The sequence below is a fragment of the Chiloscyllium plagiosum genome, unplaced genomic scaffold, assembly GCF_037043375.1.
Source record: "Chiloscyllium plagiosum isolate Xiang-an unplaced genomic scaffold, Cpla_swu_hap1 HiC_scaffold_8, whole genome shotgun sequence".
NCBI lineage: Eukaryota > Metazoa > Chordata > Chondrichthyes > Orectolobiformes > Hemiscylliidae > Chiloscyllium > Chiloscyllium plagiosum.
The window spans coordinates 26,583,895-26,605,350 of record NW_028270146.1 but is presented as its reverse complement, the minus strand read 5'-3'; the positions used below and the strand labels follow the sequence as shown (position 1 = coordinate 26,605,350).

The 21,456-nt window shown below is 42.6% G+C and overlaps 1 long non-coding RNA gene across 1 annotated transcript in view; it reads right to left on the bottom strand.

Annotated features, from left to right (window-relative positions):
* LOC122553412 (uncharacterized) overlaps positions 1-21,456 on the bottom strand; it is a 170,508-nt gene that overhangs the window by 64,716 nt on the left and 84,336 nt on the right. Inside the window, exon 3 of the long non-coding RNA XR_015757845.1 lies at positions 2,669-2,847. This is a non-coding gene — a long non-coding RNA (uncharacterized LOC122553412). The remainder of the gene's footprint in view (positions 1-2,668; positions 2,848-21,456) is intronic.

Sequence of the window (21,456 nt, the reverse complement as noted above, 5' to 3'; positions counted from 1 at the left end):
CATTCAACAGCCCTTGCGACCTGTGTTCAGGGGCTGCAGTTTGAATCCTCCCAATCTTTCCCATCCCACTTCCCTCATTCCAATCCCTACTGAACCCAAATTGGATCGATTGGGTGTCTTGGATCACAGAGGATCTCCAAACAGTTCTTTTTGATTCGGTTAAATGTGGTTACGTGAAGATTCGACAACAGCGATTTGCTTAAATGTGGATGTTTATTAAGTAATAATAATGATAATAATAATAAATTGAAAAGCAAGGAGAAAAAAGCAATGAGTCTTAGGCCCTTCTGTCGGTCGGGGGCCACTTGGATGACGGCTGGTCTGGAGGCTTAGGTTTGTTCCTGGTACTGTTCACCATCCCAGTCTGAGGTAAAGTCCAACTCTTGGAACAAAACTCTCTCTCTCTCTCTCTTATACAGTATAACAAACAGGCAGTACAGAAACAGCTACAGTAAAACAAGCTGCTGCCGTTGTCTTCAGCCCGTAAGGAATATTCATAGGATTCATTCAGGGTCATGCAGCTGTCGCATATCATCATTTACCTTCCCAACCTATTTTCTCATTCTATACAATCCACCCCCGGTGATATTTGACAGCGCATGTTCCGATTGAAAATGCAGGCACAAATCAGTGATAGCCTCGCAGGAATATATAATAAATGTATAGAACTAACACCAGAAAATTAAAACTACAGTGAAAATAACTGTCATCAATACGAATACAATAACAATAGGGTGAATCATCAAATTAATGATGGCCTTTGGGGACCTACCCCGAAATATATCCCACCAGTGATGTATGGTCAAGGCCGTGATGGAATCAGCAAGTCATGTTAACTGTCCATCCGCATATGACATAGCAAGTTTCATTCAATGTATATTTCACCCCCTTGTCGTCAGTTCCTGACTAATATGAGCATTTTCATGGAGAAAGCCTCCAACTAAGTCAAGTTGACAACTGGTGGAAGGTTCTGCACCCCAAAGATGGTACAATAATGTTGTACATTTTCCCATTTCCCTAATTGATTTGATCTGTCTACTTGGGATCATAGTTAGTGTATATATCCTTATAACAATGACTAACTGGAGGATCCTTTCAGATGCCATCTAAATAAATGGTGCGGGGACTGGTAATACAAGTCTGCTTTTGTCCTGTCTCATGAATAACTGTGAAATTATATGGAATAAGTGCTATGTGCATGTTCCTGCAGAATGTTCAAGGGAGTATTGTTCAAATCCTGGGGTGTGGAGTAGGCATACCATACCAAATGGCCACTCCTGACAATCAATCCCACAGTGAGTTTGATTCCTCTCATCAATCTACTTCCCTCTCATCTCTGGGAGCCACAATTGCTGGCCAAACAGATGAGGGACAGTAATAAAGTTACACCAATTCTGTGCATGGGTCGCATTAATAATCCTCATCGTAAAATTACACCCTTTTGTAATACAGGTAGTATATTGCAAATTGGGATTGATCTGCAATTGTTATCTGGCAAACTTGAAAAAGTTCACCCAACTACCACTGTATCCTGACAGAGCTATTTGTTTCAATTCTGCTCTGAACAGTGGATGTGAAATTTCATGAAACGTCCAAACCGTATAAGTATTGAAACTATTCTGTTATAGGGACATGTAAAATGGTTCCCATTCCGTTCTATTTAGTTACTTCCATCATATTAACCAACCGGATAACATATTTCCATTTAACCCTCTGTCCCAAGCATTTTGTGACCTAATGGCATTTCCAATCAGGATACCCACCTTTTGTATCTTGTTTTGTAAGGTCTCAATAAGCATGGCATTCGATGCTCCAATGCCTGTTCCTAGCCCTCCTAATATTGTACCAAGCCCTGCTTTAGCTTGGTCTTTTGCGTCACATAACTAAAGGTATGACTTTACACCCGTCGGGTTTTGACTCATATTGTACCCATATCATGAGATTAAGTACATTTTGAGATGCAAATACTTTGGTGCATGTTGAGTAGAGGCGTTGAACATGGGCCATCCCTAATTGCTGTTGATTAGTTTTCTGGTCTGACCATATGGCATCATCTATGTCCCATTGACTATTTCAGATGCGTTGGTACAACCATACCATTGATCTGCAATTAACACGGTTTTTATTGTCCTTTAGATTAGATTAGATTACTTACAGTGTGGAAACAGGCTCTTCTGCCCAACAAGTCCACACCGCCCTGCCGAAGTGCAACCCACCCATACCCCTACACATCTACCCCTTACCTAACACTACGGGCAATTTAGCATGGCCAATTCACCTGACCTGCACATCTTTGGACTGTGGGAGGAAACCGGAGCACCCGGAGGAAACCCATGCAGACACCGGGAGAATGTGCAAACTCCACACAGTCAGTCGCCTGAGGCGGGAATTGAACCCGGGTCTCTGGCACTGTGAGGCAGCAGTGCTAACTACTGTGTCAACGTGCTGCTCTTTTACCCTTTTACCCTTGTCTCTTTTACCCTTTGCGGTACATTTGTATTGAACTTTACCCTGTATGACAATCAGGTTATTTTCATTAACTGTGTAGTTGTATTGTATATCATACAAGCCATTTCTGCTCGCTATGCAGTTTGCAGTTGTACTGTGTATCCTTTAGACACGGTAAACATACTCTGTTCCAATGCTACCCATAACCAACATGCCGTACCTGTAACATAGTATCCGATGACACATCGAAGTCCTGGGTGACAAGTAAAATTGTCCTGCACTCTGTTAGTCTCTTGGACTGTCCACACCATATCCACACATCAGTCATGGAAATCCATTGTCCATGTCAACTGGCAAGTCATCCACAGCAGCATCTATCCATAATCAATCGGCATGGTTCTGTGAAGAAATCATATCTTTTCAGTGTACAATCTTTGACAATTCACTCTCTTTTTGTTAGCTTCCCTGTGTCTATACACTGTTGTACTTCCTGTCCCATTATCAATATCCAGTAGGTATCACCTTGTCCACAGGCAAGTATCTCACTAGACTTAGAAGGGTGTTGTGGGTGGTATACCCGCATTCCTCCCCCTGCACAAAGATCATTGGATGTTGCATGTTTATTGGGAGGCTGTGACTAGTTACCTCCTTCAAACATTCTACTCATGGGTATCCCTCCTTTCAGAGGCTGATTGTTCAGATTATATCAGCGCTTTGAGCCACACCTGTAATGTATGATTAGAGGTCAATAATTTAATTTATTGTTTTAATAACCCATTCATTCATTCTACAAGGCCAGCTGCTTGATGGTAGTAAGAATTGTGGAACATCCAATGTATCTTACTGTTTGCAGCTGATTGCTACACCTGTTGACCTATAAAGTGTGAGACGTTATCTGATTGTATTTCTGATGGTTCACCATGGTAGGATATCAACTGTTCTCGGCCTTTACCACTATTCCTCTAATTTTCTCTGGTTGTCGGGAGAGCTAACATGAGCCCAGAGGAAGTGTCCACTACAGTTAACAGATATTGATATCGTTGTTGTAGAGGTCAATCTGCCAGATTTGAGCAGGCTGATTTTCTTGTTTGATTTATGCCATTGGCTTCATCGGCAGTGACACACGTTTACCTTTTGGCATATTTTACACTGCCAATGCGTTCTTTCACAGATCAGTGCTTAAGTGCAAACATTGATCTCTTGCCCATTGCACAGTGCCTTGATACCCTAAATGTCTGATTTTTCATGAGCCCATTTTCCAGTGTGGTACTCTTCAGATGCACCTTCAACTGTTCTGCATTTACTATTCCATCCACAATATTGCTGTGGTTAGCAGATTCCAAACCATCCTTCATTTGGGCAGCAAAATGGTACACAATGATTTCCACGCACTGTGCCTTCACCCATATTTGTTTCCATAGTTCTGTTCCCCACAGGGGCCTTCCAGCAATCTTCCAGTCATGTGACTGCCAGGTTGACATCCATACAACCATTTTATGGCCACAAGTTAGTATAAACTGACTCTCCTCCTCTAGCTGCTAATTCGGCTCATTGGCTCAATCCCCCATCTCCTTCACTATTCATAACCGTTTGTGTGGAGGCATTAAACACAGCTGCTTGCCTCTGGCCACTCTTTCAGGTGGCTGATCCATCAGTGAACCAAGCACAGTGACGAGCATCTTCAGACAGTTGTTCGAATGGAATGCCCCATTGAACAGGAGATGCAGGTATGGCCAGGTGGAACTCGGAGATTGTTCACCTGGTGAGTATTCAGCTATTTACTCATGGAGTTTGGCATCCCCTTCTTTTCCTTTCTCGGATCACTATGTACCATTTCCATTTTACAGTGGAGCTGTATTAGGCTCTACTGGCCTGGTGGATCACAATGTCAGGTAACAAGCATATCAGAATGGATAACTCAAGTCTGAAGAGCACTGCGTCCTCACTCGTCTACCATTGAGTTTCTACTAGGGGGGTATCTGGTCGGTGTGGACAGGTTGGACCGAAGGTCTGTTTCTATGCTGTACATCTCTATGACTCTATGACTACAGGGCCCAGTAGCTGGCCAGAAGTTGTTTTTCAAATGCTGTGTAATGCATAGCTGCCTCAGTCACTTTTCTAGACCAGACTCCCAAAGGTATTGATTTCCCCTTTTGTCTCTGCCATAAGCTCCACGTGGTTACATCTTGTAATACTGATACTTGTAATTCAAAGGCTAAGCCAGTATTCTGAGAAGCCAGGGGCAGCACCAATTCTACGGCCTCTTTTAGCAGCCTGAAATGCTTCCTGTTGTTCAATTGAGCTTTCTTTCAAGTAATGGCATGTAAAGGTCTTAGTAATGTAGTTATGTGAGGAATATGTCTGCACCAAGCAGACCTATAAATTTCTGTGCCTCGGTCTTGCCAATTGGAACAGCCAATTTTTTGTATTTTATTCCGTAGTTTTTCAGGGATGACTCTATCCTCTTTTGTCAACTGAATGCCTAAAACCTGCTCTGATTGTGTTGGTCCCTGTATCTTTTTTGGTTTCCCTTTCCGTCTCCATCTCGCATAGGTTGCACCAGTATGGCTAGAGCTTCTGCCATCGTGGTTTCCATTGGTCCATGGGTCAAGATATCATCAATATAATGTGCTACATAAATTTCTGGCAGGGGGGGATGGTGAATACATATCTAAGTCCCTTGCTACTAGCCCATGGCATAAGGTTGTATTATGTAGGTATCCTTGTGGTGGCCAACAGAAAGTATATTGGCAACATTCCCACATAAAAACAAACTGAGCTTGTGATTCCAGGGGCTACCGGTATCCAGAAAAAAGGCATTTGCTAGATCAATAATAGCATACCACTGTCATATTTCTATAACAGTGTCCACATCAGGCACAGCCACCGACAGTGGAGGAGCATATTTGCTAAGCTGGCAGTCAACAACCATCATTCGTCAACTTCCATCAGGTTTCTTCACAGACCACACAGGGCTATTGCACACAGAAACTGCATGTATCACAATCCCTGCAGCTAACAGGCCCTGCATATTATCCCCAATTGTGTCCTCCTGGAATACGATACTGTTTCATTGAAACTACCCATGTGGACGGAGGGATAATGAGGGGTTCCCATTCTGCCTTGCCAAAAGTAACTGTCACAGCTTATATACCAAAGAGAATTTGCCCAGTGGGGTTTGCAAGGTGGTACCTCTCAATGGGTCCATACTGATATCTTTCTCTGCTATGTTGGATATCAGTATTGGGACTACTTGTGGGAGTCCATTCCCCAAGGCTATTTGAATATTTGTTCTAATTGCTGGTGTGACCACCCAACAAAGTCTTTTCGTAGTCATTTTGAGCACTGTATGTCTATGTAGATTGCCATGTATAATAGTAACCTCTGCCCCAGTGTCTAGTAATGTGATGTTTCGAATAAACGGTGGCAGGGACATGAGGCCTCAAGTCTCTGGACATCTCACCAAACGACCTTATAAAGACCCCAGAGTCCTAACCCCAGCCCTAATCAATTGGCTAACTGGTTTGCTACAACTGCCCAGCCTCTTCCAGGCTAGGCTACAGTTACTGTGGTTTCCTTTCCTCCCTCCACATCTGATTTAGTTCTTTCTTACTTCCTTATCCTTTGCAGAGCCGTGCATCTTCCATATAGTGTACTGGCATCCACAGATATTCCATCTATCCTACTCCTCTCTATTCCTGCTTTCAATAATGCTATGAACATTTCTCTTCTGGTAATGTTTTATTTCACCTTTGAACCCATCCTATCTCCACGTTGTTGTCCTTGTTTATCACTTGTTCAGGTGTTTGCTTACCAGCCTCTCCATCCTCTAACTGTCTGAATAGCAAACACACTTGTCCCACTGCCTGTCCGTGAGCTGGCCCTAATAGGGCTAACAGGGCACCTCTCATCCAGCCCACACCACTTCGTATTAGCCGGTTCCTCATTCCAGCTGTGAAAGCTTTCTGGTGTAGACCCTGAAACTGTGGAGAATATAACCCGCTCGCATAGCCAAATCCCTCACTTTTTTATACCTTCTGGTATGCCCTCCCAATTTTCAACATCACCTTCCCAATCTTTCGGGGGAGGGTACTTGTTTCCTACTGGTAGTGTCAGTGCATTCCACAACAATCCAGTATGCCCTACATTTCTAAAAGCGCTATTCACATGTGGCTCAGCATTTAATGCTCCCAGATTCCCTCACTCTGTGACACTCAGCATGATATGGGCAGCATTCTGGTCGCATGCCCATGTCAACCAAGGGCTCACCTGAATTCTGCTTGAAGCGCAACCCCAAATCCTATAATTCAGACAGAGAGTCATCTCTCACTATTCTCGAATTCTGTGGATTTTGTCTCCCTACCTGTTTTGCCTTATTCATTATTAAGGGTCGTGCTATTAGTCCCTTTCCTGAGGATGGCTCTGAAGGTGGAGCATCCCCTTACCCATCCATCCATTCATACTCTGAATCAGATGAAAGCTAAATGGCAATCTCTGTGGCGCAATTGATTAGCCCATTCGGCTGTTAACCAGAAGGTTTGTGGGTCAAGCCCATCCAGGGAAGCTCCTGTATGTCTACTTATTTATTTCAGATGAACTCAGGGCATGGTTAGGAATATGGGACTGGGATATCATAGCAATTACAGAAACGTGGCTCAGGGATGGGCAGGATAATGTTCCAGGATACAAATGCTACAGGAAGGACTGAAAGGGAGGCAAGAGAGGAGGAAGAGTGGCATTTTTGATAAGGGATAGCATTACAGCTGTGCTGAGGGAGGATATTCCCGGAAATACATCCAGGGAAGTTATTTGGGTGGAACTGAAAAATAAGAAAGGGACGATCACCTTATTGGGATTGTATTATAGACCCCCTAATAGTCAGAGGGAAATTGAGAAACAAACTTGTAAGGAGTTCTCAGCTATCTATAAGAAAAATAGGGTGGTTATGGTAGGGGATTTTAACTTTCCAAACATAGACTGGGACTGTCATAGTGTTAAGGGTTCAGATGGAGAGGAATTTGTTAAGTGTGTACAAGACAATTTTCTGATTCAGTATGTGGATGTACCAATGAGAGAAGGTGCAAAACTTGACCTACTCTTGGGAAATAAGGCAGGGCAGGTGACTGAGGTGTCAGTGGGGGAGCACTTTGGGGCCAGCGACCATAATTCTATTAGTTTTAAAATAGTGATGGAAAAGGATAGACCAGATCTAAAAGTTGAAGTTCTAAATTGGAGAAAGGCCAATTTTGACGGTATTAGGAAAGAACTTTTGAAAGCTGATTGGGGACAGATGTTCGCAGGTAAAGGGGGGGCTGAACAATGGGAAGCCTTCAGAAAAGAGATCGCAAGAGTCTAGAAACAGTATATTCTTGTTCGTGTGAAAGGTAAGACTGGTAGTTGTAGGGAATGCTGGATGACTAGAGAAATTGAGGTTTTGGTTACCAAAAAGAAGGAAGCACATATCAGGTATAGACAGAATAGATCAAGAGAATCCTTAGAAGAGTATAAATGCAGTAGGAGTATACTTAAGAGGGAAATCAGGAGGACAAAAGGGGACATAAGATAGCTTTGGCAAACAGAATTAAGGAGAATCCAAAGAGTTTTTGTAAATATATATTGAGGGCAAGAGAGTAACTAGGTGGAGAATTGGGCCCCTCAAAGATCAGCAAGGCGGCCTTTGTGTGGAGCCGCAGAAAATTAGTATGTACTGTGGAAAAGGATATGGAAGATATAGACTGGAGGGAAATAGGTGGTGACATCTTGCAAAATGTCTATATTACAGAGGAGGAAGTGCTGGATGTCTTTAAATGCATAAAAGTGGATAAATCCCCAGAACCTGATGAGGTGTACCCAAGAACTCTGTGGGAAGCTAGAGAAGTGATTGCTAGGCCTCTTGCTGAGATATTTGTATCATCGATAGTCACAGGTGAGGTGCCAGAAGACTGGAGGTTGGCTAACGTGGTGCCACTGTTTAAGACGGGTGGTAAGGACAAGCCAGGAAACTATACACCAGTGAGCCTGACATCGGTGGTGGGCAAGTTGTTGGAGGGAATCCTGAGGGACAGGATGTACATGTATTTGGAAAGGCAAGGACTGATTCAGGATAGTCAACATGGCTTTGTGCATGGGAAATCATGTCTCACAAACTTGATTGAGTTTTTTGAGGAAGTAACAAAGAGGATTGATGAGGGCAGAGTGGTAGATGTGATCTATATGGACTTCAGTAAGGCGTTCGACAAGGTTACCCATGGGAGACTGATTAGCAAGGTTAGATCTCATAGAATACAGGGAGAACTAGCCATTTGGATACAGAACTGGCTCAAAGGTGGAAGACAGAGGGTGATGGTGGAGGGTTGTTTTTCAGACTGGAGGCCTGTGACCAGTGGAGTTCCACAAGGATCGGTGCTGGGCCCTCTACTTTTTGTCATTTACATAAATGATTTGGATGCGAGCATAAGAGGTACAGTTAGTAAGTTTGCAGATGACACCAAAATTGGAGGTGTAGTGGACAGCGAAGAGGGTTACCTCAGATTACAACAGGATCTGGACCAGATGGGCCAATGGGCTGAGAAATGGCAGATGGAGTTTAATTCAGATAAATGCGAGGTGCTGCATTTTGGGAAAGCAAATCTTAGCAGGACTTAATGGTAAGGTCCTAAGGAGTGTTGCTGAACAAAGAGACCTTGGAGTGCAGGTTCATAGCTCTTTGAAAGTGGAGTCACAGGTAGATAGGATAGTGAAGAAGGCGTTTGGTATGCTTTCCTTTATTGGTCAGAGTATTGAGTACAGGAGTTGAGACGTCATGTTGCGGCTGTACAGAACATTGGTTAGGCTGCTGTTGGAATATTGCATGCAATTCTGTTCTCCTTCCTATCTGAAAGATGTTGTGAAACTTGAAAGGGTTCAGAAAAGATTTACAAAGATGTTGCCAGGGTTAGAGGATTTGAGCTTTGGGAGAGGCTGAACAGGCTGGGGCTGTTTTCCCTGGAGCGTCAGAGGCTGAGAGGTGACCTAATAGAGGTTTACAAAATTATGAAGGGTATGGATAGGATAAATAGGCAAAGTCTTTTCCCTGGGGTGGGGGAGTCCAGAACTAGAGGGCATAGGTTTAGGGTGAGAGGTGAAAGATTTAAAAGAGACCTATGGGGCAACCTTTTCACACAGAAGGTGGTACGTGTATGGAATGAGCTGCCAGAGGAAGTGGTGGAGGCTGGTACAATTGCAACAGTTAAGAGGCATCTGGATGTGGTATATGAATAGGAAAGGTTTGGAGGGATATGGGCCGGGTGCTGGCAGGTGGGACTAGATTGGGTTGGGATATCTGTTAGACATGGTTGTTTTGGACCGAAGGGTCTGTTTCCATGCTGTACATCTCTATGACTCTATGGCTCTATAAATGTCTCCATCCCAATGGTCAAGGTCCCATCGTGAGGTAAATAATGTGCGCATTTTGACTGGGCCACCTTTCCAATTATGCAATTTTATCCTCTTTCTCTGTTGTACCATTGCCAGATGGCAAACTATCAGATTCTGTTTCTCCTCCATCCTCGTGGCTCTCTCCTGCATTGTCTTAGCTGCTTCTGTTAGGGTGATGTTACATTGTTCTACCACCATCAATGTGGCCTCAAGTTGCCAGTTATTGGCCTGGCACTCTCCCAATTCCCTACACATCGAACGCAAAGCTGTTAACAATATCCATCCCACTTACAATATACTATCCTTGCTTTTGAGGAAGCCCACTTCCCGCAAGCACTCATGTATGGCAGCCTTTATGAATAACCCCCGTCTCTCCCTTTCCATTTGTGACCATCCCCCATTCTTGCGGGGGTCCTAATTGTGCTATCTAGTTCGTTACAGACCTGCATTCCATCCTGGAATACTCCAGAAGGCCTCCGAAGCATCAGGTTGCCTTTCCCTTCCCTTAAACATTTCCCCGAATCCCATCTTCCTCACCTAAAATATCTTGGATCGCAGAGTGTATCCAAACAGTTATAGAATCATAGAGATGTACGGCATGGAAACAGACCCTTCAGTCCAACCTGTCCATCTTTTCAGATTCGGTTAAATGTGATTACGCGAAGACTCGACAATAGCAATTCGCCGTCCTGCCTGTCGGTGACCCTGGAGGATTAGGTTCATTCCTAGCACCATTCGCGATCCTGGCCCAAGGTAAAATCCAACACTTGGAATGAAACAGTCTCTCTCTTATACAGTGTAACAAACAGCCAGTACAGAAAAGCAGCTTCAGAAAAACCGTTGTGGGCCCGTAAAGAAATGTTCACAGGATTCATTCAAGATCATGCAGTGGTCAAATATCATTATTAACCTCCCCAGCCTATTTTCCCATTCTATACAATGGGTGTGGCAAAATAGGAAATTTCCTCACACATGCTATCTGTCTCAGGAATGAAAATCCATTCTGCAATCTTTCAGATAAAACTTGAAACCAAAACTCTACATGGATGCTGGAAATCAGAAACAAAAACAGAAATTGCTGGAAAAGCTCAGCAAGTCTGGCAGCACTTGTGGAGAGAAATCAGAGTTAATGTTTTGGGTCGAGTGACCTTCCTCAGAATCCAGAAATGTTACCTCTGATTTCTCTCCACAGATGCTGCCAGACCTGCTGAGTGTTTCCAGCAATTTCTGTTTTTGACTATATATGGATACCAGGTGGTCACAAAACACTATTCCGAAGAAGATTAAGGACATTCTCCTCAGTTTCTTGGCTTCAATCAACATTGTTAAAAGTTGCCACCATCAAACACATTTTCTCTTCCCTCTCACTTCAGCTTTCCAAAAGGACCATTTCCTTTTGTGATACTCTGCTCTTTTCTTCTGACATCCCTTGCACCTGGTCCCCTTCTCACAACATCTTTCCGTGAAAATACAGGAGTCATAACATCTTCTAACATGAGAGTGATGTCCCCTCATTGTCTCTAGGTCAAAATCCCCAAATACCCTCCTTGAGAGCTAACATTATGAGTATCAAGTTAAAAATCACACAACACCAGGTTATAGTCCAATAGGAGAAAGTGAGGACTGCAGATGCTGGAGATCAGAGTCGAGAGGGTGATGCTGGAAAAGCACAGCTGGTCAGGCAGCAACCGAGGATCAGGAGAGTCAATGTTTCAGACATAAGCCCTTCATCAGGAATGAGGCTTGTGGGCTGGTGGGAGACACCCTTTCCCCCCCACCTCCATCTACCTGTCACACATGCCCCAGTCAACTCTTGGCTCCCCCCGGCCCATAAGTCTCATTCCTGATGATGAGCTTATGCCCGAAAATGTTGATTCTCCTGTTCCTTGGATGCTGCCTGACCTATTGTGCATTTCCAGTACCACACTCTCGACGTATAGTCCAACGGTATATTTGGAAGCACAAGCTCTCGGAGCGCTCCGAAAGTGAGTGCTTCCAAATATACCTGTTGGACTATATCCTGGTGTTGTGTGACTTTGTCCACCCCCACATCATTATGAGTACCATCACAAGGACTGCAACAGATCAAGGAGGATCCCCAATGACACATTCTCAGAGCAGTGAGTTCTCAGTGATATACGTTGCCTTCCAGTAGTGCTCACACAAATATTAAAAAGAAACAAATGATCCAGTTTTTTCATACCTAGTGTGCTTGGTGATCAGCCTATGGAGCTGATGAATTGTGAGACATTTCAAAGTTATTTCCTCCCATTCTTAAAATGATGGGTTCACGGCAATTAAATGATCCTTGGTAAATCCAGTATCACAAATGAGACCACCACAGTTTGTTCACTGAAAGTCACATTGCTCAGATGTCAATGGGCTATGACTCAAAACCTCAGAGCCCATTCCCGACAGCATTCTGCTGCCTTAACTCCTCTTTAAAAAAGATTGCATCATTTGTGTCTGGCAGCATTGTTGGCAAATTTGATATATTTCATATAGCAGTGGGCAAAGTTTAGAGTCGATGCAATGTCAGACAGTTGGATTTCGGCGATCTTTGTGATGGTAAAGAGATGGCGCTGAAAGTTTACTTCAGGGACTGATATGGTTCTGAACAGTCTGGATGGATCTTCAACAATGGTTGCGGTAGGTGTTGGAGTTGCTCGCAAGGATGCAGAGTTTGATATGGGAGCACAATGTCTTTGGCCATTTGCATGTCTGCCTGGAGCAAAGTGCGATTCATTCCAGAATAGATGACGGGCAAACATCACGGTGTTGCAGGAGCAGTGGAAAAATTAAGACAGGCGTGAGCAAGTGCATGTGGTTTTGCCAGTGTTGAGAATGGAAGTTGATCCCGTGAATGATATTGCCAAGAGACAGTAAGTAGGTGTGAAAGCAGGACAGCCCTGATGGGTCCTGTTGATCCAAGGGTTAGATAGGGAAAAATGGAAACAATGAAAGGCAGTTCCACTGAAACAAAAACAGAAAGTCAGCAAGGTCTGTCATCAGGAGAGAAAGCAAAGTTAACATTTCATGTCCAGTGACCCTTCTTCAGAATTGAGAATAGCGAGGGAAAGACGTTTTTTACTATTTATTCACAGCACAAGGGCATCACTGGCTAGGTCAGCATTTATTGCCTGTGGATCTGGAGTCACATGCACATTATGTAAGGACGGTAGTTTCCTTCCCCAAAGGACAAATAGTAAAGCAGATGGGTTCTTCAGACAATCAGCAATGGATTCACTGTCATCATCAGACTCTTTAATTCCAGACATTTATTAAATTGAAGTTCCACGAGGGGAGGATTTGAACCTGGGTGCCCAGGACATTAAGTGTGGCTTTGATTAACACCCCAGCGATAATACTTGAAGCAATCACCTCCCCACATTTGTGTTGATGATGGGGGTGGGGGAAAAAGGGGTGAGTGGCTAAATGGAGACAGGGTCCCCATGAGTGAGAGAAAGACAGTTAGACAGACAAAAGAATGGCTGACAGTAAAGCAGCAAAGGAGAAAAGTTGGTAATGGGGATAATGGAAGAAAGGCATGAGAGAGAGATAGTGTTGTGGCCGATATCAAAGGCAAAGGAAATGGTTGACAAAAGTGAAGAGGGATAATGCATTATAGTTATGTAAGCTGTCATTTTATTTCATTGATTAGAGTCTTTTCATTGGTACGGTGCTTGTCAAGATTCAATGAGTAAGAAATATAAACGTGGATATGTCAAGCAACAATAAACTCAAGGACATTCGAGAGAAATAGAATGTTAGAGAGGTGGCAAACAGGTGATTATTCCATTGAATTAGTGGCTGACGAAGATTGTTTGAAAAGCAGGCAAGCATTCCTGATCAGACGTAGCCACTTACGGTGTAAGTTAAGTTAACTTTGGGGCCAGGGTGAGCAGAATTGAGTTGAGGGGGCAGTGAATGGAACTCATGGGAAACGAGTATCTGGGAGCTGGCAGTTAGTGGAAGAATACAGATCCGGAGTGAGGACAGGGAAGGGGACACAGATGAATGGGCAGTCTCAATCTCAGTTCTTACGTTTCTTGGAGAGAAAATCAAATCAAGTAATTATATCTGATGAAATCTGTAAAATCCAGAGAATTCTTTTTTTGCAGCTGTTGTGAAATAGAAAACAGGTGCACTTTTGCAAATCGACAAATGTCTCAGCACCCATGGGACCCTCTGAAGGCACATTCCCTCATGTTATCGAGATAAGTTGGAGACTCTTCAATCATTAAGCACTAAAGGCAGCAAACAGCTCAAATCTTTCAGGAGTCAGCTTCCAACTGTTCTCACTCTTTCTCCTTTGCTTTAAAGCACAGCGCTTCTGCTGCTGTTTTTATTCCTGCTGAACAGTGTGAGTTTGTCTGTGTTTAACTTGAGTTTTAATTCTTTTTTTGAAATGAAAAAAATCAGATTAAAACACCACAAAGAAATGTTGTTGAAGCGGAAACAGCGTCTCTTATGGTTAAAAAAAGATGCACAAATATGGCTGGCGCTCAGAAAAGGAAATGAAATCCAGACAGTCACTAACTCTTTCTAAAAATAACAGCGAGTTCTTTCATGATCTTATCCAGTCAAAAGGTACAATACCATTTTGAGTCGGACCCAAGAGTTTCCAGACAAACATCAGCCCCATTGAACAACTTAGTAAGAATTAAAGAAGTCCCTAATTTGCTTATTTAAAGTTCAACCCTGAAGGCTTTCCACTGGCTTTGTAAAAAGAGTTTCCAGTGCATTTATCATGAATTCCTTCTCAAATGTTAACTGTAGGTGATGGTGCAGTTGAGGTAGTTGATGCAGTTGTGCTATCGAGGGATGAATGATCAGCTCACCATTGTTTTCTCACATCTCACATTGATTGAAATGTGAAGCCACAGGAGTTGTAAGATACTTGGAAATGGGTGGAAGGGGACAGCTACATCAGTCATGAAAATATAGTGAAGAGATCCGGAAAATAATGAGAAAAAGGACAATGGAACACTGGCCATTGTATCAAGAAGATGATGCCACAAAGGGTTAGAAGTTCTAGGCATCACAACCTAGGAACAACCTTGGAGAAAGTGCAGTTCAGATTGACCAGAATGACCCAGTTGTCGAGCTATATAAGATGGGAAAGGAAGGGACAGTGTGGGAGCTGGTGGGAAGAACGAGTAAGGGGGCCAATTAAATAAACTGGGATTGTATTTCCTGAAATTTAAATATTTAGTGGGCAATTTGATTGAAAACTTCAAGATATTGAGGGGAACAGATAGAGTAACTGTAAGCGTGAGATGCGAGTGGAGGCCTAGGTTGCACAGGATACCAAAAGATCCTGATGTTTCAGCAGTAAAGTTAGGAAAGACTTCTTCACACAAAGAAGTTGAGAATGATAATTTATGCCAAATCAGCTATCAATTTTAAAACTGAAACTGAGAGGTTTTTGTAAACCAAGGGTTGGGGTTGTGGTAGTTCATACGGAAAAGGGGGTTGGTTAGTTCAATCATTGGGTGCTGGCTTGTGATGCACAATAGTGCAGGATCAATCCCATGCCAGGTGTTACCATGAAGGTCCCACCTTCTCCACCATGCCCCTAACCTGAGGTGTGGTGACCCTCAGGTTAAACTCTCCATCTGTCATCGCCCATTCATGAGAGAGTGAGGCAGTGACAATGTCCCTACAAAAGGGGTATGGGACAGATGTGGCTATGGAGATAGCAGGCAGATTGGCCATGATCTTGCTGAATACTGAATAAAGTGCTAAATGGCCTTCTTATGTTCTTTCTGATGTTTGGGCCTTTTTAGGGATGTATGACAGCTGTGAAGAGACACTGAAGATGTACTAAAGTCGAAATGTATCTCATTGACTCATGCTTCGGTGAATCAATGAGTGAGGTAAACAGTGATATGTTGTCAACAGTGAAACAATGTAAACAATGCAGTGATATAAACAGTGCACTTACGCAAAACAGTACAGTAATATAATGGGGATATTGATGTAAGGACTGCAGTGTGACATAAACAACACAGTGATATAAACAGCATCATGATGTAAGTGCAGAATTGATTTAAATAGTGGAATGGTGTAAACAGGAATAAAAACACCATCATCAGAAATAACACGTGAACTTGAAATTTTCAAGCACCTGCACTTACACATGTAAATAAAAAGGATTCCTCAGCACACACAGCATTAGCTTACTAATCTGAAGGGATTTAACAATATAAACTGACAGTCTGTCGAATCTACTGCCAATACATCTATCTGTATATTTCTTCTATCGTTCTGCTAATCTCAAGAGGCTTCTAGTCTGGCAATGTTTCAAATGTAAAATTTTCTTTCTCTCCTGGACTCCCTACCTCTCTGAACTAACTCTGTGAACCCTGTGAGAAATATGCAGCTTTCAAAAGAAATGGTTTCTTCGGCATATTTACTTTGCTCCACTCTGCCATGCCTTCAGCTGCCAAGGTACTAAGCTCTGGAATTCCTTCCCTGAGCCTTTGTGCCTCTCGAACACGCCCTCAAGAAACTCTTTAAAACCTCACTCTTTGACCAAACCTTTATTCATTTGTCCTTAACACACCTTTACCTGTCATCAAATGTTACTTGATAATCCTTCTGTGAAATACATTAGGATGTTTTACCATGCTAAGGGTGCAATATAAATAGAAGTTAATATTGCCTTACACATTCGTTACCTGGCATACGCAAGTACAGCACTTAAATATATGTGCAACAAAGCTGCACCTGCATGCATATGTTAAAGAGCTGTCAGAACAACAGAGCAACTCCAATCAGCTCACCCCCAAAGATTTCAATACCGGCACATGTCTTTCACAGGCACAAAAACCATGCAACACGAAACCAAGATTAATTGGGCCTTATCCGTTTTATGCATGTTTCCAGCAAGAAATCCAATTAAATTATATAATATTTCCTTTTCAGCACTGAATTTCCACAACTGGCATTGTGAAAATATTGAGCCTTGTGTCAGATCATTTGAGTTCTTCCTCTGCTATTTCCCCTCAATGCCATGTGACATTTTATTGGACTTGTTTTTGCCTCAATGTCAAGCACCTACCCAACACAGCCAAAATATTAATGAAATGATTGCAATCATGTTCCAGTGACATAATTCCAGCATTTAAAGCTGAGAGTTAAGTGTTCAGACCCTGTCTAATCACAATGTGTAATATAGGCAATTGCAGTGATTGTAACAAGGTCAGCCAGGTGGACATCATAGCATATGAGTTCACTGATTGGGGCTCTTAATCTGGTCCAATCAGAGAGCCCTGGCTGACAGATAAGGACAGGTGTGTCACCTTGTGTCTCTCACTGTGCCTCACACCTGCACACACACACCATGGGTGCTGGGGAAAAAATAAACACTACTGCGGTTAGGCGGTAGTGGGGGTGGGGGGGGGGGGGGGGTTAAAAAAAGAAGAAAAAAAAGATAAAAAAACAGGGGTGTGCATTGCCCTTTGATGTGAAGGGCAGTTAAAAAAAAGGACAGGTGTGTCACCTTGTGTCTCTCACTGTGTCTCACACCTGCACGCACACACCATGGGTGCTGGGGAAAAAATAAGCACTACCGCAGTTAGGCAGTAGTGTGGGGGTTAATTTAAAAAAAAAATAAGCAGGAGTTTTCATTGCCCTTTGATGTCAAGGGCACTGCTTGTCACTGGCCACTCGGGTATTTTCCTTTCGAGAGCTGGATCAGTGTGAGTGTGAGTGTGTGTGCACTTGCAAGGACTCTCCTCCTTCCTGTTCACTCTGAGAGCTGGCTCTGAGGGAACCGGATCAGTGTCAAGGAGTCCCCACATGTAAATAAAGGGTGATTTGGTAATGGGACACCAGCCTCTGTGGAGTTATTTCAGCAGTTCACCCCAAAAAGAGTTAACTGATACCATTTGATAAGCTCTGCCCATCAGAATATAAAAGATTGCTCTTGGGTTGCATTCAAATATAACAATCTTCAGTAAGTGGTGTTGCCTGACAATCTATCAGCTCTCGTATCTAAAGAATACAGTTGGGCTGGTCTCTTACCAGAGAGAGATAATTTTTGCTGGTTTAACCTGAGGATCACCGCACCTCAGGTGAGGGGAGGAGTTAAGAAGAAGAGTTTGAGAGGATACAGCAAAGATTTACCAGGATGCTGTTTGGTTTTGAGGATATTAGTTATGAGGAGGGATTGGACAAACTTGATATGTTTTCCCTTGAATGTCAGAGGCTGAGAGGCAACCTGATGGAGATTGATAAAATAATGAGAGGCATGGATAGAATGGATAGTCAGAATCATTTTCCCAGAGAACAAATATTGATTACTAAGGTTTACGGAAAAAGCTGGGAAGGTTAAAGGAAATGTGAGAGGCAAGCTTTTTTTACACGGGGGAGGTAATTGTCTGGAATGTGCTACCATTGGAGGTAGTAGAAGCGGATACAATAGCAATGTTTAAGAGGTATCTTGACAGATACATGAATAGGCAGGGAATGTAAGGATGTGGACTGCATAGATGCAAAACGTTTTTAGTTTGGAGTGGTGTCATGTTTCGACGCAGTCTTCGGGGGTCAAAGAGCCAATCCCTGTGCTGTACTGTTCTTTGTTCATCATAGCAAATTCAACCACTGGGGAATTGAACTCACACTGTTAGCATCCCACTGCAAAATAAACTAACTGTCCAGCCAACTGAGACAATCAGATCCCAACTGAAGACAAGTTTGCAGCAGTCAGACAAAATGATCTTGCCGGCAATTGATTGATTTTAAAACAGGAAATTCCAGTTTCTGCTGACACTAACATTTTTTTCTATGAAATTAGCAACAGGGAGAATTCATTACTCCCTCACACACCCTCTACCTGGACTGAGACAGAAATTAAAAAAAAAGCAGGTTTAAAAAAAAAGCCAAATAAACTGAAAGGTACCTGGCACAAGTTAGATTTTAAGTGATATGGGGTCTGCCTCAGATATACGTAAAAAGATAAGTAGAATTTTCTCCCAAAAGTGATCTTTGCGGAATACATTCTCATTGAATTCATCATCTTTTGGTTGCATCGTAAGTAATGGTGTGAGGTAAATTGTGTTTAACTCGTGTTGAAAGGGGCTTCAGCATTCTGGTTAGATGACTTGTTTGTCAATTTAGGATTCTTCAAATTGTACAGTGATGCGATTTTTTTTCAATTCATCAGAATCGATGCCATGCTGCTAAAATTAAATTTGGTTAATTATGATCCCAAACTCATTTTGTCACAATAATTCAAGGCGCAGAGGAAAAGTGAGGCTGCGTAGACTCACAGATTAATAGATTTGTAGCTGAGTGGTTTTGGCTGTTCTACTGATGAAGTCTGCCTAAGTATTCTCTGGAAAAGACAACATTTGAAGTGAGTTTTTAGTAGCACCACAATATTTTAGATTGTGGCAATTAGAATATATATCAATGACACTAATTCACATGAGAAAGAAATATATAATTGCAGTTATATAGCGACTTTTAAAATGCCAGGACATCCCAAAATTGTTCACAACCAGTGAAGCATTTTTGGAATGTATTCACTGTTTCAATAAAAGAAATGTAGCAAACAATTTGCATGTCACAATTCCAAAGACAGTAATAAAATAATGACCAGATAATCTGTTTAAATGGTGATTAAAGAATAAATATTTGTCAGGGCATCTGCCAAGTTTCCAGCTGCCCTTCTCCAAATGATGCAAAGACAACTCCGACACACTCCTTGAGGTTTGATACCTTCTGAAAATGTATTGCTGGAAAAGCGCAGCAGGTCGGGCAGCATCCAAGGAGCAGGAGAATCGACGTTTCGGGCATGAGCCTTTCTGAAGAGAGCTTCTTCAAGGAAGGCATCCTTGTAAGAGGATTCGCGGTAGGTTAAAATCAATTAGGAGAAAGTGAGGACTGCAGATGCTGGAGATCAGAGCTGAAAATGTGTTGCTGGAAAAGCGCAGCAGGTCAGGCAGCATCCAAGGAGCAGGAGAATCGACGTTTCGGGCATGAGCCCTTCAAGGCATCCTTGTTTGACACCTTCTTCAAAGCAGCATCTTCAATACCTTTAATGCATCACATTTGCAGCATGAATGGCCTAACTGTTTTGAGTTATAAATAATAATATGCAAAACTGACCAACAACCCAGACAGGGTGAAGTGAGGACTGCAGTTGCTGGAGATCAGAGTCGAGAGTGTGGTGGTGGAAAAGCACAGCAGGTCAGACAGCATCCGAGGAGCAGGAGAGTCAACGTTTCAGGAAAGAGCCCTTCATCAGGAATCATCATTGCCCAAAACGTCGATTCTACTGCTCCTTGAATGCTGCCTGACTTGCTGTGCTTTTTCAGCACCACACTCTCGAAACAATCCAGACAGGCAACACCAGACAGAGAAACCTTGAGCCTGTGTGTTTTTCCTGTTTCTGACCCCTTATCTCTCAAACCTCTGTCAAACCCTTTTGGTGCCCAGAACTGGGAACAATAGTCACAGTGGGGTTAAATAGCTCTATAAAACTTTAGCAATAGCTTTTGGCTTTTGTATCCTTTGTCTCTATTTATAAAACCCATTAACAGCTCAGGTTTCAATATGATACAGTTTACAACCACTGCTTTATCAGTCAACTACGCACAACTTAATTGTTCATATTATACAACCATCTCTGCCTTGTTTTGAATCTGGCCCTATGTAATAGTGAGATAGCAACATCCTAAAAACTTGAATTTGCTACCAGAAAAATTTCACTTTCTACGAGTGATAAATATTTTCTCATTTTAACTTGAATCCAACAACACTTACAAATGCCCAGCATGGAGCATGTAAACAAAGGGCAAGGATGCAGATGGTATGGCGTATGGTGGAAATCTGAAGTATAAACAGAAAATGCTGGAAATATTCAGCAGACCACGCAGCACCTGTGGAAAGGGAAACAGAGTTAATACTTCCAGTCCACAATCTGTACTTGTTCTGATGAAGTGTCACTGACCTATATCTTTCGCTGCATAGATGCTGCCACTCTTGCTGAACATTTCCAATATTTCCAGATCCTATTGCAACAAACATAATCACTTTAGCCATCCCTTCATAAAGCAACCAGGCTTCTACTGAATCTCCCATTCAGCAAGATACCAAGCAGCAACTGACTGAGATCTGGTTTGGCAGCACATAAATTTCAACAAAAAATTGACAGAAGAATAAAGCATAAACAACATTAAGGGCAAAATAAAATCAAAATCAAAGCAATAAATTATAATTTTAAAAATGGAGTAATCAATAAAAAATACCATTATGAAGTGGCAAAAAGTAGAGCTAATTAATAAAAAAAAGAAAGTTTGTGTCCTTTTTGCTCAAAAAGCAGAACTAGGGAGAGAAAGAACATGCCCCAGCTCCCGATCATCATTGAAGGGTTTGGAGGCTTTGTGAAAGAGTTGGGTTTAACTTTGATTCACACTTGATGGCACATTATCCAAGATTCATACAAATTGGAAGTTGGTGGTTGGCTGGTTTTCAACCTTGGTTGTCCTCCTTTCCATGCCCAGTTTGTGGGAAGGACAAAGGGCACAGTCTCTCACAATCATAATACTGCTGAGGGGGAGAAAGTTAGGTTGGGAAGCA